Here is a 6,000-nt window from a genome sequence, read left to right as displayed (position 1 = left end):
ATGACTGAATACACAAACAAATGAGGCTGAGTAGAAACCTCTTGTGCAGAAGAATTCCATATAATTGAGAGAGACACAGTCATCAAGGAGGTAGAGCTAACTCTCTGATCCCTAAGCGTGGGCTCTGCATTACAACTTCCTCCAGAAGAACAGACAATGTGGACATTCAAAAAAAGAGTAACTTCATAGTAAGAAACCTGAAAGTCCCTTCCTCAAGCAGGTGAGCACAATCAATACTACCATTTCAACTTGAGGGCAGGAGATGATAGAGCTGCTTTTCATCTCAGTGACCAGCTTCCCCCAGTCCAATAGCCCCAGGCTAAATATGAGAAGCACAAGGAAACCTGAAAGGCACTGCCTCAGCCAGGTGGGCACAGTCAATACTAATATGACAATAAGGACAAGAGATGACAGAGCAGCTCTTCACCTCTGTTACCTGCCTCCCCCAGACCCACAGCCCCAGTTTAAATATGAAAAAAGGAAAATTCCAAAAAAAATTATAAAAATACCTGACAAGTCATCCTCAATGCTCTCAAGGTCATAGAAACTGTCACCCCAAGAGAAGTCTATGGAGACATGATGACTGGATGTCATGTTGGCTCCTAGATGGGATCCTAGAACAGGAAGATACAGAACTGAAAATCCAAAGGATATGTGACTTTAGTTAATGTTAACATACCATTATTTTTTCTTCATGACAAATGGTCTAAGATGTTAACACTTTAGAGACAGCTCACCTAAGTCATAACAAGGGAAGAAACCAGATTGAGGCTACCTGGGAAATCTCTACACTTTCTTTTCAATCTCTGTATAAAGATAAAACTAATCCTGGCATGGTGGCACATGCCTGTAATCTCAGCATCCTGGGAGGCTGAGGCAGGAGGATTTCGAGTTCAAAGCCAGCCTCAGCAACTTAGTGAGGCCTTAAGTAACTCTGTGAGAACCTGCCTCTAAATAAACACTTACTTGTTTAATTATTCATACAGTTAATTACTGGTAACTGACACTCTTAGCTAGTTCTGTATTTTATTATGAACATTCATAACACAAAAATCAAATAGTTCAAATTAATATAAAATTCAAAGTATGTGCTTCTTTTACATATTTCATGTTGAAGTAATAACATAAATAAACTCCTTATATTTTTATGCTGTCACTAGGTTCTAGGTTTGCCTTCTTAAAACTTGATCAATAGAGGAGAAAAAAAATGACATTTTAGAGATTCTATTTCAACTCCTGGTTTAACTTTCCTGAAAGACTGACTTTATATATAAAAAAAGTCCTAATGCAAATTGACTCACTGTGTCTGAATCATTTATCCCAAAGAATCCTTGTCTCTATTTTATTTCTATGCATACCTTTTTAGCAGCAATATAATCAAATATTTGTGACTGGGACAAATAGTCAAAGAAATAGTCATCTCCTCCAAGAACTCTGCATGAAGTGGTGAGCCAAGAGAAGCAGAGGTGTCAGCTTGGTCCAGAAATTATATTAGATGCTGCTGTGCTGTGAGAAAACACTCTACCTTTTAGAAATCACAAGGAGCTATGGATGCCCACACTCTTGTATGAGTCTAAATCTAGTTGAACTTCTAAGTAATTTTATTGTCACTAGCTCATCATGAAGCTAATGACAACTAAAGGATCTATGGGGCTGGGGATGTAGAAAGATTTCCTAGCATGCAGGAAGCCCTAGGACCAACCCCCAGAACCACAAAAAAAAAAAAAGAATTTGTGTCTTCTTTTTATAATCAAATAGAAAATGAATAATCACTCCTCTTAAGGAAACATGTTGGACCTAAAACACTTGAGAGACTCTCAGAATCAAAATACTCTCCTTACAGTGAATTGCATAGCTAGATCACCATAAACAGTGGTGTCACATCATAAACCATATTCACATTAAGCATACCATCAAAAAACAACAAAAAGGCTTTATTGACTGTTGATAAGAAAAATGAACATAATCTAGCTTAGGAAATTATTAACACATTGGAAACATATGATACTGATATCAAAATACTCCAGGACAAGCCAGGCACTTTGACTCATGCCTGTCATCTTGGCTATTTGGGAGGGTAAAGCAGAAGGATCACAAATTTGAGGCTGACATTAGCAATTCAGCTAGACCCTGTCTCAAAATGAAATTGTAACAAAGACTGGGGACATATGTAGTTCAGGGCTTGCATAGCACAAGCAAGGACCTGGGTTTAATCCCCAGTGCCAAAAAAAAAAAAAAAAAAAAAAAATTCTCCAGGTGAGACATCTGACAACTATGGCAGGTACAGAACAAGGCAGAAGCCATTATGTCAGCCTCCTCAAAATGATTAAAGTAAACCTGCACTTTGTTCAGCTCACAATACTAACATGTCTGATTTCTGCTTCTAATAATTCAAATGCAACCATTTAAATATGATCAAAAGTGCATGTACTTTTCTAATGAATCCAACAAATATGAGAGAGATACTAAACTGCATTCTGAAAGCCACCTTATAAGCACATAGGGGCACCAACATTAGGATAAAATGTAATCATGGCATTTCCTACATGAATAACCCTAAATACTAATAAATACATAATTTCAAAAGACAAATTTCTGAAATCAAAAGCAAATTGATACATTTTAAATGATACTTTGAACAGAGGCAAAACACTTAAAGAGTTCTCCCACAAGAATTCCTGACAACAAAGTATTATGCTCATTAGAAGGCCCATCCCTTTGTATGCAAGGAATAAGAGAACTTTCTGATGAATATAGAACTTTAATAGGACATATGAAAATGCTTTCTAAATTTGAAAAGAAGAAAATATGTTTTTTAAAAGCTTATTTTGAGTAAATGTATCTGAATTACAAAAAAGCAGCTACTGACTTGTCTCTTACATTTTGTAATGATTTGCATCTCACGAGATTTCATCTATAGTGGTTTTAAATATCATGAAATATCAATGGTTAACATTAAAAATATCATCATCCCTCTTCTCTTTTAAAACTGATTTGAAATTTTCTTAGAATAATTTCATATGAATTTGGAAGAGGCACTTTGGTATATGTGTATATGTGTAAATACATGATCCTTTTTAAAATTTTTTCTTTACTTTTAGTTGTAGTTCAACACAATACCTTTGTTTTATTTACTTATTTTTATGTGGTGCCAAGGATCAAACCCATGGCCTTGCACGTGCTAGTCGAGTGCCCTACTGCTGAGTCACAATCCCAGCCCCAATACATGATCTTTTGAAACTATACCTCTCATGCTTGAGTCCTGTCAAAGACATCTTCTGAGTGTGTGGTGCTGGGATGGACTCCATGGCCTCTCACATGCCAGGCAAGTGCTCTGCCACTGAGCTGCACACCCAGTCTCAAACATGTCTTAATAAATGGAAATTAATTAAAATCATTTGATTATGAGCATTTCCAAACAAGACAATTCTCTCAAACAAAACAATTGTCTCAATCAAAAACAAAGTAGACTAAATTTTTAAAATATTCCTTATTGGTGTAATCAAATAGAAAATGAATAAAAAAATAGAAGTTCACAGAATTAAAAATCCTATACAGGACTAGAGTTGCGGCACAAAGGCAGAGCATTTGCCTGGAATGTGTTAGGCCCTGGGTTCAATCCTCAGCACCACATATAAATAAACAAAATAAATAAATAAAATAAAAAGATCCACTAACAACTAAAAAAATATTTTAAAAATTCTGTAGAAAATTGAAAGAATGTTAATTAAAAATTGAATAGGAAAAACCTATTACACAGAACTGAAGGCCATGGGGAATTACATAGCAAAATAACTCTAAAATAAGAAAAAATAATGAATCAATTAGCATACAAAAGCTTGGACTGATACTTAGAGTTCTCCCACTGGATGGGATCCTGGGATCATCAGGGCTCAAGGCTGGCTGTCATCTGCCCTTTAACAAATTCTGATTTTATTTCAAATGTTCATGATCTATAGAGAATAAAAGAGAGAAAAAGGTGAGTTTTCTAAATTTATTTTATGGTATGTCAAATTTTGATAATAGTCAAGATAATTCATCCAATGCAGGATGTCAGTGTTTATACAACAGATGTTATTTGTGCACCATACGAATATATTGCCAATTAGCACAGCAGCCAGGGAGCTGCTCATCCTAGACTAACAGGGGCAGATTCTGGAGGAGGGGGATGGAAGGTCAGGAGGGGGGGCTGGAAGATAAGTGGGGTCTGGAGAAGAGGCAGGGTCTTAAAGAGGAGGGTTTGGCTGGGGTTATGGCTCAGTGGTAGAGCACTTGCCTAGCATGTGTGAGGCACTGGGTTCAAACCTAAGCACCACATACAAATAAATAAACAAAATAAAGGCATTGTGTCCATGTGCAACAAAAAAAAAAAATTTAAAAGAGGAGGGGTGAGGTCTGGAGGAGGGGCAGGACAGGAAGAAGGGAAAGATCTGGAGGAGAGACAGGGTCTGAAGGAGGGGGAAAATGAGTCACAAGGGGGCAAGGCTTCACAGAGGGGTGGGACCTGAGGAAGGGACAGGCCCTGGAACATGAGTAGGACCTAGAGGAGAGGCAGGGTAGGAAGGAGGGGGAAGGGTGGATCAGGAGGACAAGCAGGGCCATAGAATATAGGTGGGGTCTAGAGGAGAGGCAGGGTCTGGAGGGGAAGGCCTTAGCAAGAGGGTCCTGGAGGGGTGGCTTCTTGCTAATTAAACTCTCCACCAAAAGAAAAACGTGTGGCTGTGGTAGCTCAGTGGTAGAGCGCTTGCCTAGATGTGTGAGGCACTGGTTTTGATCCTCACCACCACATAAAAAGAAATAAATAAAATAAATATATTGTGCCCTTCTATAACTAAAAAAAATTGAAAAAAAAAACTAAGAGATTAAAGAAAAAGAAAAATGTGGTTCATGAGTTTGATTCCACAAAAAACATGAGATGTATTTTTAATAAATTCTGGCTTAGTTAGAAGTAATATATTTAAACTTAAGCAGCTCAAAAGGCTGAGGCAGAAGGATCTCAACTTCAAAACCAGCCTCAGCAAAAGCAAGGCATGAAGCACCTCAGTAAAACCCTGTCTCTATAATACAAAATAGGGCTGGAGATATGGCTCAGTGGTCACATGCAACAACAACAACAAAAAAAAAAAAAAGATAAGTACTAAGTTCAATCCTCAGTACTCAAAAATAAAAATTAAATTTTTTTAAAAAAATAACATAGTGGGTTGTTAACATATGTACTTTTCAATATTTTTTTCTACTATTTTAACACTGCAAGAAAAAGCAAACCATTTAAACACTAAGGAAAACAAGGAAGTGGACTGGGGTCCCCTTCCCTTAAGCTGTACATTCCTCCTTCCTCCCTGCCAGGTTCCCTAGAAACCACCCTGGGTCACTATGTTAAGATGATGAGGGTCACAGCCTAAGGAAGGGTCACTGCTGCACAGGGAGCCAGGATGAAATTGTGAAGGACAGAGTGGGGCTGACAGCCAAGGCTGCCCTCAGCTCTCAGGTCCAGGACAGGGTTTGCTCCTCATGCTTCCCACCATCTCCTCACCAGCTGCCAGAGCTGCCAGAAGCTTCTGAGCCATCTCTCTGAGGCTGCTCTGAAGAAAAGGGAATCACAGGTGTCCCTAGAGACATGACCATGAGGGTCCCCATGCTATACATCTCCTCAGGCTGCTCTGAGCAGAAAACACCAGGCTTCTCTAAAAATATAACCCATGAGGGCCCCAAGCCAGGCATCTCCCCCAGGCTACTCAGAGGAGAAGGGAACCCCAGGCATCCAAAGAGACATAAACCAGAGGGTCCACACACCAGGCATCTCCCTCAGGCCACTCTGAGGAGAAGAAAACCCAGGGCCTACATAGAGTTGCGACCCACAAGGCTCCCCACATCTGGCATCTGCCTCAGGCCAATGTGAGGAGAAGGAAGCCCCAGGCATCCCTAAGACATGACTCACAAAAGTCCCTAAGCCAAGAGTCCTTGCTGAGGCTGCTCTGAGGAGAAGGGAGCTCCGTGAGC

General features: G+C 39.2%; 1 long non-coding RNA gene across 2 annotated transcripts in view; it reads right to left on the bottom strand.

Annotated features, from left to right (window-relative positions):
- Nucleotides 1-542: 542 nt before the first annotated feature.
- Nucleotides 543-6,000, bottom strand: part of LOC308633162 — a 28,235-nt gene continuing 22,777 nt past the window's right edge. Inside the window, exons 2-4 of one of the 2 annotated variants that reach the window (XR_014018721.1) lie at nt 3,834-3,953; nt 3,247-3,369; nt 572-614 (exon numbers count right to left, since the gene is read on the bottom strand). This is a non-coding gene — a long non-coding RNA (uncharacterized lncRNA). Of the gene's footprint in view, nt 615-3,246; nt 3,370-3,833; nt 3,954-6,000 lie in introns of both variants that reach the window. The other variant, XR_014018720.1, reaches the window with a different exon arrangement.

Source organism: Spermophilus citellus, assembly GCF_964194105.1.
Source record: "Spermophilus citellus genome assembly, chromosome: 14".
Classification (NCBI taxonomy): domain Eukaryota; kingdom Metazoa; phylum Chordata; class Mammalia; order Rodentia; family Sciuridae; genus Spermophilus; species Spermophilus citellus.
Note: the sequence above shows the minus strand (reverse complement) of the source record. Positions and strands in the feature narration are given on the sequence as shown.